At 40.5% G+C, this 12863-nt stretch overlaps 1 protein-coding gene across 2 annotated transcripts in view; it reads left to right on the forward strand.

Annotated features, from left to right (window-relative positions):
* Positions 1–953: 953 nt before the first annotated feature.
* Positions 954–12863, forward strand: part of INSIG2 (insulin induced gene 2) — a 35067-nt gene continuing 23157 nt past the window's right edge. The window contains exon 1 of one of the 2 annotated variants that reach the window (XM_030762303.2): positions 954–6887. The gene's annotated coding sequence lies outside the window, so the exon portion shown is untranslated. The remainder of the gene's footprint in view (positions 6888–12863) is intronic. The other variant, XM_089916896.1, reaches the window with a different exon arrangement.

Genomic DNA, 12863 nt, shown 5'->3' on the forward strand with positions numbered 1-12863 from the left:
CTCATACTGAAGTAGGAATGACTGTGTTGGATGGAAGAACCTTAGGAACTGGGGGCCACACAGTTCTTGCTTTTTAGGTCTTGCCCCTCCTTGCAATCAGTAAATACTTAAACTAAAACAAAGGTCTCTCCAGGCTAAAATCTTCCATAAGGATTTCATTGAAGGCAATTTTTAAGTGTTTGAAAAAGCTGGGTTAGAGGAGGCAAGACCTGGATGAACAGGACTCATGTTGCTTTAAAGAGAGCAATGATGTCAGGACATTTTGAAGTTATTGTCTCTTTTCTGGGTTCTTTTCTGGGTGCTCTTCTCCTTTCTTTTTAAAATTCCTCCTCCATTCAGTATAATCCACCCACATCCCTTTTTTTCCTGGTAGTGTGAAAATCTACAGGAAACAAATTTAAAACCTTTAGGAAACATTAGAGAAAACAAGAAAGGCCATACAAATACTTGCTTTGATGCATTTTGTTGCAAATTTAATATCTCCTTCAATTTTCATTAATAAATGTACCAGTAAAACCGACGACTGCCCGGTCAGCAAACAGCGGATCTACCAGCCTTTCACCACTCGACAGCCCACGCCTACAGCCGGCCGCTACCCTCGCGGAGACCGGAAGTTCTTTTGCCCCGGCTCGCGGGCCCACTACCTGGCGCCGGTGGGAACCGGAAGTTGTTCTGCCCCGATCGTCCGAGCGTGTCCGCGTCGGCCGCACAGGCGCAGTGGAGCTCGGGAGGAGTTGTGGGAGGGGAGGAGGAAGCGGCGGAGGGGCGTGGGGGCCGGTCCCAGAAGATGGCGGAGGCGGGGGTGAGTTGGGATTCCCCGGGGAAGCGCGGTGGACTTGGTGCTGAGGGAAGGGGCCTGAGGAAGGTGGTGGCCCTCGGGAAGAGGAACCGCTTGCGTTTTTGCAGCCTGGGAACCCTGCTGGCAAGTACGAGGAGCCAGGACCACAGATGGGGCCTGAAGGGCGAGGGGCTCTGCTTAACCTGGAGAAGGGTCGGCGAGATTCGGAAGGGGACACCTGGGTCGGGGAGAGGGTCTAGGAGAGGCCGAGGCTCCCCGAACAGTGGAAGAGTGTCCGAGCGGAAAGAAGGCTGGAGGACGGCGGGAAGGGCGACCCCGGAGATCTGATGGGGTGGAGGTCGGCGGGCTGTCAAGCATAGAGCTGTCAGGACTCGGCAGGCTCGTAGCCAGGGAGACCAGACTCAGGCTTGGGAGGGGGAAGGATCCGAAAAGGTAGGTATTGTAGAATGCTTAGAATCCGCCAAAAGGTATGTTGATATTGGGTTGAGGAGTGGGGCTTCGGCATTTTGGATTGGAATTGGAAACCTCTGGAGTAGGTGTATGGTAAAGACAAAGATAACTCTTTTCAGGACCTAGAAGTCGGTTGGTGATAGTTTCTGGGATTTTAGGGTTGGTCAGTGGGGATTGGCAATCTGGTAGAGGAAAGCAGTGTGGATAAAACTTAAGTGATAGTGATACATGTCCAGTTAGCATTGGCAGAAAGTTAGTGAAGTATGGCGTTAGCTAGGTAGTCTAGGGAAATATACCAGGGAGAGCTGACTATTTTGTAGGATTATTGAGAAAATGCTTCAAGAAGGAATGAATAGTCTTGACAGCTGGGGCACCGAGACTGGCCGGGATCACTATTGCAATGGAGCTGAGGATTGTGGGGGGTGGGGGTGGGGGGAGAAGACAAGCTCCTGTCTTGGGTGCAGGAGGAATGAAGGCAGTCTGGCAGAGGCTAGGTTGTATCTTCCAACTTTGGGGTTTGGCCCTGATAGGGAACCATTGAGTGAAAAATGAATGAAGGGATGCCCCCACTAATAGGGGCCCCCCAGAGAATAGCCCCGTACTCTTCCTGTTTCCTCCTTTTATTCTTTCTCTGGACATTACGTTGAGTAGTGTGTTTTGTTATAGTTCTCAGTACATACCTGATATAAAGTGACGAAACTGTGAATCATGTACATTTATTTGGTAAAGAAGTTGATTCTTTTTAAACTGACAACTGTTGCTTTTACGTGTGGTGGACTGAAAACGAAAGGATAAAATGCAATTTAGAAATCTAATGACAGAGCTTGTTTTCATTGTTATCAGAAAGTTATTCTCAAACGATGGAGTAACCTTTTTAGGGACTGAGATTTGTCATTTAAAAGCAATAATGGGATGCAAATGTTGCTTGCTTAATGGTTTCTGTGTTTGGGTTTTAATGTTGACAGGAGAGATGAGTTGCAGGGTCTTCAAGGCAAACATGTTTTTCTTCCTAGAAGTTTTTAGCGTCCATAGCCTATGATTCACATTTGTGTGCTTTTATTTAAGGAGAGTTTCATTGACTTAAGTGTGTTTTTCCTAACTGTAATGCTTATTCTATTTTGAGAATGCCATTCTAATTACAAGAGCATAGGATAAAAAAGATGTGAGGTAGTAATTTAATTTTATTATTTAGTAGCCTTTCTGATCTAAGCACCTGAAGAGACAGGTAGTCTGAGGGAGTAAACATACTTCTGTGACTGCTCTTCCTTTGAAGAGAAATGATCTTGTACGGTTTTGGGGGTGTTGCAATTGTTAAAATACAATTGGTACTTAATCAGTTCTTAAGGAGATTTTGTTTGTATGCTTGTTTTCAAATGCCTGTTGCCTGGAAGTTGTTTCAGTGGCAAATGTAAACTTTGATTTTCATCCACAAAGCTGAGAATCACTTATTTTATTTACATAAAGGTAATAATAATCCATTGACAGGAAGTCATAGACTGGGAATAATGTTTTTCCAGTTTTGATGATTTGTTATTATCTATCCAAACTATTTGAACTATTTTTCTTTTTGTTCAGTAACGTACTTTATAGAAATTGTAGGTCAGGGCTCAAGGTAGAATTTTTCATGTTCTGTGGAAGTTTCTTCTTTGTCAGTTTTTGAAAAAAAAAAGTATTATTTTGGTATTAACAGTAGTTTATCGACATGGCTTTAAAAACTGTTTCTTTTGTGGCATTTAAATTGTTTCTCTATGGTGTTTGTAGAAAAGGCAGTTGTGAAATGGGAAATACTCTGGACATGGAGTCAGAGTGCTTGGGCTAGTCCTGGTACTACCTGGCAACAGTTTTATAATCTCAGAAAGTTACTTAACCTATTTTATTTTTGTAAAATAAAAAGATTAAGGATTAAAAACAACTGCCTACTTACTAGGATTATTGTTGAGGATCTATTGAGATATTGTCTTTTAAATGGTATCTTTATACCAGAGACTTCTTCCCTGATCAGAAAATTATTTCTTGGGTAATCTAAATTTTTCAAATATAGGTTTTTTAAAAAATTTTGAGAATCGAATTTATTGCTGTTGTAACAGTAACATTTAAAGGTATAGATACGCACTAGGAAGATATTATCAATACATAATCAGAAAACCAAACTTGAAAACAAACAAATTAGGGATACTTATTCCAAGAGCTTTCACTTTAAAATAACCTCCCCTAGTGTGTGACTATTATAAACAACATGCTTTATTTAGGAACTTAGTTGTTGCATAGTAGGCGGTGAATGGTCTTGTAGAATTTTTTACCCCTTTGATGAGTCTGGCCATTTCTAGGAGTTCACTTTACATGTTTGTCTTAGCAAGACCCAGTAGTATACATTCTTGATCTTGTCACTTCACTTAACCACTTTGGGTCTCATTTGCTTTGCCAGGAAACAGATCACTGGTTCTTAACTTCTTTTGGATCATGAACTTTTTGAGTACTTGATATAAAAATGCCCAACTCCCTAACCGGAAAAATGCACATATCCACAACTTTTTTGGTTTTGTTTTACATCAGACTCACATAGCCCCTGGAAGAGATGAACTCCCATTCCCTTCCATTTCTTACATTTTTAAAGCATTTTAACTTTTATTTTTGTCTCCAGTAATTATATAGTATTGTATTATTATGTAGTCACAAAATTAGCTTTTTGGACTTAAAAAATAGCTTAAAAAGTCTTATTCAGGTAAACATGAAACAAGTGTTGTGTTATTTTTAAAGACAACTTTTGGGGTGAAGTAAGAAACTATAAACAAGCACTTTCAGAAAGGTTGAGTAAACAGCTGTGGCAGAATTACATAAATAAACATTGTAGAAAGTCTCTAGCAGCCTGGAAATAGAATGCGGAAAGAGTCTAGCAATCAGTGTCTCTCAGTGGGAGAACATTGCCTCTCTGTGGGAATTTGGAAACATGTAAGGCCATGTTTGGTTATCTCAGAGTGGGGAGGGGGTGTGCACTGGCGTTTAGTGAGCACGAGCCAGGGCTGCTAAATGTTTTTCAATGCTTAGGGCAGTTCCAAACAACAAGAAATTGCCCTGCCCAAAATGCCAGTGCCCTTTGACAAACACTGGTGAGTGATGTGAGATGGGACCTACCACACCAGAATAGCTTTTTAAAACTGAAGCTGTTTTGTTCTTTTAAAAATATTATTCAACATAAAATTCCCTTTTGGAAAAATTCACAGACAGAAACAATTTACTAGATATACTAGAGCAATTTGGGTTACTTAAAATGTGTATTTACTCTTTGTCCTCTAGTAGCTGTTTTAATAGCAGAAAGCGGGGGGTATTGTTGTGTCTGCTGAAGTTTGGGAAATGAGGAGTCAACTCTTGGTCTAATACTGTATGTAAGTTGGCCAAATGATTTTTTTCTTTAATACATATTTTTACTCCTGGATCTAGTACTTTTAAAGAAAATTTATTTGTTTATGCATTTATTCTTATGGTCTTTCTGGTTGGACATTAATTTACATTAGTACCTTGAGAATATTTACAGTTAAGATTGTTTTCCAGTGTCTGTCCATCTTTTCAGTAACCAAATCCCCTTCTATAGGGGATGCCAAAAAAGAAGTCTAAGGAGTTGGGCTGGAATGGGACTCAAGTTTTAGAGGAAAGAGGATGGGTTTTGGCATCAGTCAGATGTAAGGTACAATTCCAGTTCTAATACTGCATGTCATGTGACCATAGGCAAGTTGTTAAGTCTCTTTGACTTTATATCTTCATTTGTAAAATGTGGATGATAATACCTACCTTTAGCATTATTTTGAAGATTAGAGTTACTATATGCCTGGCATGGAGTAGGCCCTCCATAAATGGGTGCTGTATCATGATGATAATGATGATGATGAATTCGGTAGATACTGAACACTGTAGAACACATGACATGCTGACGTGCTGGATACCACAGCAAGGAATAGTCTGCAAGACCAGGTCAAGGGGAGATGTTTTCTATGTTTTCTAGGATTTTCAGTAGGTGTTTAGAATATATTTTCCTATGAATCAGCTATAATATGTACTGTTTTCTCAAGGCTGCTAAGCTATAGAGCTCAGTGATGTTGTACAGTAAGTAGGTTTGTGAACTTGAGGATAAAACTCCCCCCTTGGGTGTTGGGCACAGAGCTTTGAGTGTGGTAGAGGCACAGTAAAAAAAAGTCTATTGTTTCTGTTTATAACGTGGAACTGATAGGCTGTGAAAGTTACTAGTGCTTACAGATGTTCTCATTTTCATACTGATTATTTCTAAACTCAACACCCCCACCCCTCCCTCCAGTTTACACATGGGTTTTGTTCCCAAAATTCATTTATAAGGTAGTTTGAAACTTGGAAGCTTCGAGGACATATATTTTAAAGATGATTAAGTGCTAGGTTAGGTTCACCTTCCAAAAGGCCTGCTTAGGAGAGACCTTCAAGATGGCGGAGGAGTAAGACGTGGACCACGATCACCCTCCTCCCCACAAATATATCAGAAATACATCTACATGTGGAACAACTCCTACAGAACACCTACTGAACGCTGGCAGAAGACCTCAGACTTCCTAAAAGGCAAGAAACTCCCCATGGACCTGGGTAGGGCAAAAGAAAAAAGAAAATATAGAGACAAAAGAATAGGGACAGGACCTGCACCTCTGGGAGGGAGCTGTGAAGGAGGAAATGTTTCCACACACTAGGAAGCCCCTTCACTGGCGGAGATGGGCGGTGGGCGACAGGGGAGAGCTTTGGAGCCACCAAGGAGAGCGCAGCAACAGGGGTGCGGAGGGCAAAGTGGAGAGATTCCCGCACAGAGGATCGGTGCCGACCAGCACTCACCAGCCCGAGAGGCTTGTCTGCTCAACCGCCGGGGCGGGCGGGGGCTGGGAGCTGAGGCTCCGGTTTCGGGTTTCGGAGGTCAGATCCCAGGGAGAGGACTGGGGTTGGCTGCGTGAACACAGCCTGGAGGGGGCTAGTGTGCACAGCTAGCCAGGAGGGAGTCCGGGAAAAGGTCTGGACCTGCCTAAGAGGCAAGAGACCGTTGTTTCAGGGTGCGCGAGGAGAGGGGATTCAGAGCACTGCCTAAATGAGCTCCAGAGATGGGCGTGAGCCGTGGCTGTCAGCGCAGACCCCAGAGACAGGCATGAAATGCTAAGGCTGCTGCTGCAGCCACCAAGAAGCCTGTGTGCAAGCACAGGTCACTATCCACACCTCCCCTCCTGGGAACTTGTGCAGCCCGCCACTGCCAGGGTCCCGTGATCCAGGGACAGCTTCCCCGGGAGAACACACAGCACAGCTCAGGCTGTTGCAATGTCATGCTGGCCTCTGCCGCCGCAGGCTCGGCCCACATTCCATACGCCTCTCTGCCCCACCAGCCTGAGTGAGCCAGAGCCCCCTAATCAGCTGCTATTTCAACCCCGTCCTTTCTGAGCAAAGAACAGATGCCCTGAGGAGACCTACATGCAGAGGAGGGGCCAAATCCAAAGCTGAACCTCAGGAGCTGTGCGAACAAAGAAGAGAAAGGGAAATTTCTCCGTGCAACCTCAGGAGCAGTGGATTTAATCTCCACAGTCAACTTGATGTACCCTGCATCTGTGGAGTACCTGAATAGACAACGAATCATCCCAAAATTGAGGTGGTGGATTTTGGGATCAGCTGTAGGCTTGGGGTTTGTTTTCTGCATCTGATTTGTTTCTGGTTTTATGTTTATCTTGTTTAGTATTTAGAGTTTATTGTCATTGGTAGATTTGTTTATTGATTTGGTTGCTCTGTTCCATTTTTTTTTTTTTTACATAGAGATATATGTATATTTTTTTCCTGTTTCTCTTTTTGTGAGTGTGTATGTGTATGCTTCTGTGTGTGATTTTGTCTGTATAGCTTTGCTTTTACCATTTGTCCTAGAGTTCTGTCTGTCTGCTTTTTTTTTGGATAGTTTTGAGCGCTTGTTATCATTGGTGGATCTTTTTGGTTTGGTTGCTCTCTTCTTCCTTTCTTTTTTTTTCTTACTTTTAAATTTTTTTTATTTTTAATAATTTAAAAAATAATTTTATTTTTATAACTTTATTTTATTTTAGTATTATTTTTTCTTTCTTTTTATTTTTCTCCCTTTTCTTCTGAGCCATGTGGCTGACAGGGTCTTGGTGCTCCGGCCAGGTGTCAGGCCTGTGCCTCTGAGGTGGGAGAGCCGAGTTCAGGACATTGGTCTATCAGAGACCTCCCAGCTCTACGTAATATCAAACAGAGAAAGCTCTCCCAGAGATCTCCATCTCAATCCTAAGACCCAGCTCCACTCAACGACTAACAAGCTATAGTGCTGGACACCCTATGCCAAGAAACTAGCAAGACAGGAACACAACCCCACCCATTAGCAGAGAGGCTGCCTAAAATCATTGTAAGGTCACAGACACCCCAAAACACACTACTGGATGCGGTCCTGCCCACCAGAAAGACAAGATCCAGATCGCCTCATCCACCAGGCCACAGATACCAATCCCCTCCACCCGGAAGCCTACACAACCCACTGAACTAACCTTACCCACTGGGGGCAGACACCAAAAACAACAGGAACTATGAACCTGCAGCCTATGAAAAGGAGACCCCAAACACACTAAGTTAAGCAAAATGAGAAGACAGAGGAATATGCAGCAGATGAAGGAGCAAGGTAAAAACCCACCAGACCAAACAAATGAAGAGGAAATAGGAAGTCTAACTGAAAAGGAATTCATAGTAATGATAGTAAAGATGATCCAAAATCTTGGAAATAGAATGGAGAAGATACAAGAAACATTTAACAAGGACCTAGAAGAACTAAAGAACAAACAATGATGAACAACACAATAAATGAAATTAAATATTCTCTAGAGGGAAACAATAGCAGAATAACTGAGGTAGAAGAACAGAGAAGTGACCTGGAAGAAAAAATAGTGCAAATAACTACTGCAGAGCAGAATAAAGAAAAAAGAATGAAAAGAATTGAAGACAGTCTCAGAGACCTCTGGGACACTAAACGTACCAACATTTGAATTATAGGGTTCCCTCGCGCTTCTGCCCACCAGAAAGACAAGATCCAACCTCATCCACCAGAATACAGGCACCAGTCCCCTCCACCCGGAAGCCTACACAACCCACTGAACCAACCTTAGCCACTGGGGGCAGACATCAAAAACAACAGGAACTATGAATCTGCAGCCTATGAAAAGGAGACCCCAAACACAGTAAGTTAAGCAAAATAAGAAGACAGAGAAACACGCAGCAGATGAAGGAGCAAGGTAAAAACCCACCAGACCAAAAAAATGAGGAGGAAATAAGCATTGTCTACCAGAAAAAGAATTCAGAGTAATGATAGTAAAGATGATCCAAAATCTTGGAAATAGAATGGAGAAAATACAGGAAACTTTTAACAAGGACCTAGAAGAACTAAAGAGCAAACAAACGCTGATGAGCAACACAATAAATGAAATTTAAAATTCTCTAGAAGGAATCAGTAGCAGAATAACTGAGGCTGAAGAACGGATAAGTGACCTGGAAGATAAAGTAGTGGAAATAACTACCACAGAGCAGAATAAAGAAAAAAGAATGAAAAGGATGGAGGACAGTCTCAGAGATCTCTGGGACAACATTAAATGCACCAACATTCGAGTTATAGGGGTCCCAGAAGAAGAAGAGAAAAAGAGAGGGGCTGAAAAAATATTTGAAGAGATTATAGTTTAAAACTTCCCTAATATGGGAAAGAAATAGTCAAGTCCAGAAAGCTCAGAGAGTCCCATACAGGATAAATCCAAGGGGAAACACACCAAGACACATATTAATCAAACTATCAACAATTAAATACAAAGAAAAAATATTAAAAGCAGCAAGGGAAAAGCAACAAGTAACATACAAGGGAATCCCCATAAGGTTGACAACTGATCTTTCAGCAGAATCTCTGCAAGCCACGAGGGAGTGGCAGCACATATTTAAAGTGATGAAAGGGAAAAACCTACAACCAAGATTGCTCTGCCCAGCAAGGATCTCATTCAGATTCGACAGAGAAATTAAAATCTTTACAGGCAAGCAAAAACTAAGAAAATTGAGCAACACCAAACCAGCTTTACAACAAATGCTAAAGGAACTTCTCTAGGCAGGAAACACAAGGGAAGGAAAAGACCTACAATAACAAACTCAAACAATTAAGAATATGGTAAAGGAAAATACATATTGATAACCACCTTAAATGTAAATGGATTAAATGCTCCAACCAAAAGACATAGACTAGCTGAATGGATCCAAAAACAAGACCTGTATATATGTTGTCTACAAGAGACCCACTTCAGACCTAGGGACACATACAGACTGAAAGTGAGGGGATGGAAAAAGATATTCCATGCAAATGGAAATCAAAAGAAAGCTGCAGTAGCAATTCTCATATGAGACAAAATAGACTTTAAAACAAAGACTATTACAAGAGACACAGAAGGACAGTACATAGTGATCAAGGCATCAATACAAGAAGAAGATATAACAATTGTAAATATTTATGCACCCAACATAGGAGCACCTCAATACGCAAGGCAAATGCTAACAGACATAAAAAGGGGAAATTGACAGTAACACAATCATAGTAGGGGACTTTAACACCCCAATTTCACCAGTGGACAGATCACCCAAAATGAAAATCAACAAGGAAACACAAGCTTTAAGTGATATATTAAACAAGATGGACTTAATTGATATTTATAAGACATTCCATCCAAAAACAACAGAATACACTTTCTTCTCAAGTGCTCATGGAACATTCTCCAGGATAGATCATATCTTGGGTCACAAATCAAACCTTGGTAAATTTAAGAAAATTGAAATCACATCAAGTATCTTTTCTGACCACAACGCTATGAGACTAGGTATCAATTGCAGGAAAAATTCTGTAAAAAATACCAACACATGGAGGCTAAACAATACCCTACTAAATAATCAAGAGATCACTGAAGAAATCAAAGAGGAAATTAAAAAATACCTAGAAACAAATGACAATGAAAACACGATGAGCTAAAACCTATGGGAAGCAGCAAAAGCAGTTCTAAGAGGGAAGTTCATAGCAATACAATCCTACTTCTAGAAACAAGAAACATCTCAAATAAACAACCTAACCTTACACCTAAAGCAATTAGAGAAAGAAGAACAAAAAATCCCTAAAGTTAGCAGAAGGAAAGAAATCATAAAGACCAGATCAGAAATAAGTGAAGAAGAAATGAAGAAACAATAGCAAAGATCAGTAAAACTAAAAACTGGTTCTTTGAGAAGATAAACAAAATTGACAAACCATTAGCCAGACTCATCAAGAAAAAAAGGGAGAAGACTCAAATCAATAGAATTAGAAATGAAAAAGGAGAGGTAACAGCTGACACTGCAGAAATACAAAGGATCATGAGAGATTACTACAAGCAACTGTATGCTAATAAAATGGACAGCCTGGAAGAAATGGACAGATTCTAAGAAAAGCACAACCTTCCCAGACTGAACCAGGAAGAAATAGGAAATATACACAGACCAATCACAAGCACTGAAATTGAGACTGTGATTAAAAATCTTCCAACAAACAAAAGCCCAGGACCAGATGGCTTCACAGGTGAATTCTATCAAACATTTAGAGAAGAACTAACACCTGTCCTCAAACTCTTCCAAAATATAGCAGAGGGAGGAACACTCTCAAACTCATTCTATGAGGCCATCATCACCCTGATACCAAAATCAAAGATGTCACAAGAAAGAAAACTACAGGCCAATAACACTGATGAACATAGATCCAAAAATTCTCAACAAGATGCTAGCAAACAGAATCCAGTAGCACATTAAAAGGATCATACAGCATGATCAAGAGGGGTTTACCCCAGGAATGCAAGAGTTCTTCAATATATGCAAACTATCAATGTGATAAACCATATTAACAAATTGAAGGAGAAAAACCATATGATCCTCTCAATAGAGGCAGAAAAACCTTTGGACAAAATTCAACACCCATTTATGATAAAACCCTCCAGAAAGTAGGCATAGAGGGAACTTACCTCAACATAATAAAGGTCATTTATGACAGATCCACAGCCAACATCGTTCTCAATGGTGAAAAACTGAAACCATTTCCTCTAAGATCAGGAACAAGAGAAGGTTGTCCACTCTCACCACTCTTATTCAACATAGTTTTGGAAGTTTTAGCCACAGCAATCAGAGAAGAAAAAGAAGTAAAAGGAATCCAACTTGGAAAAGAAGAAGTAAAGCTGACACTGTTCGCAGATAACATGATACTATACATAGAGAATCCTAAAGATGCTACCAGAAAACTAGTAGAGCTAATCAATGAATTTGGTAGAGTAGCAGGCTACAAAATTAATGCACAGAAATCTCTTGCATTCCTATGCACTAATGATGAAAAATCTGAAGAGAAATTAAGGAAACACTCCCATTTACCACTGCAACAAAAAGAATAGAATACATAGGAATACACCTACCTAAGGAGACAAAGACCTGCATGCAGAAAACTATAAGACACTGATGAAAGAAATTAAAGTTGATAGAAATAGATGGAGAGATACATCATGTTCTTGGATTGGAAGAATCACACTGTGAAAATGACTGTACTACCCAACACAATCTACAGATTCAGTGCAATCCTTATCAAACTACCAATGGCATTTTTCACAGAACTAGAATGAATTTCACAATTTGTATGGAAACACAGAAGACCCTGAGTAGCCAAAGCAATCTTGAGAAAGAAAAATGGAGCTGGAAGAATCAAGCTTCTGGACTTCAGACTATAATACAAAGCTACAGTAATCAAGACAGTATGGTATTGGCACAAAAATAGAAATACAGATCAATGAAACAGTATAGGAAGCCCAGAGATAAACCCACACACATATGGTCACCTTATTTTTGATAAAGGAGGCAAGAATATACAATGGAGAAAAGACAGGCTCTTCAAGAAATGGTGCTGGGAAAACCAGACAGGTACATGTAAAAGAATGAAATTAGAACACTCCCTAACACCATATACAAAAATAAACTCCAGATGGATTAAAGACCTAAATGTAAGGCCAGCCACTATAATACTGTTACAGGAAAACGTAGGCAGAACACTCTATGACATAAATCACAGCAAGATCTTTTTGACCCACCTCCTAGAGAAATGAAAATAAAAACAAAAATAAACAAATGGGACCTAATGAAACTTAAAAGCTTTTGCACAGCAAAGGAAAGCATAAACAAGACGAAAAGAACACCCTCAGAATGAGAGAAGGTATTTGCAAATGAAGCAACTGACAAAGGATTAATCTCCAAAATTTACAAGCAGCTCATGCAGCTCAATATCAAAAAAACAAACAACCCAATACAAAAATGGGCAGAAGACCTAAATATACATTTCTTCCAAGATATACAGATCGCCAACAAACACATGAAAGGATGCTCAGCGTCATTAATCATTAGAGAAATGCAAATCAAAACTAAAATGAGGTATCACCTCACACCAGTCAGAATGGCCATCATCAAAAAATCTACAAACAATAAATGCTGGAGAGGTTGTGGAGAAAAGGGAACCCTGTTGCACTGTTGGTGGGAATGTAAATTGATACAGCCACTA

Source organism: Delphinapterus leucas, chromosome 8 (genome assembly GCF_059928025.1).
Source record: "Delphinapterus leucas isolate spDelLeu-1000000601 "Yukka" chromosome 8, BTC_Dleu_Yukka2, whole genome shotgun sequence".
Taxonomy (NCBI): Eukaryota; Metazoa; Chordata; class Mammalia; order Artiodactyla; family Monodontidae; genus Delphinapterus; species Delphinapterus leucas.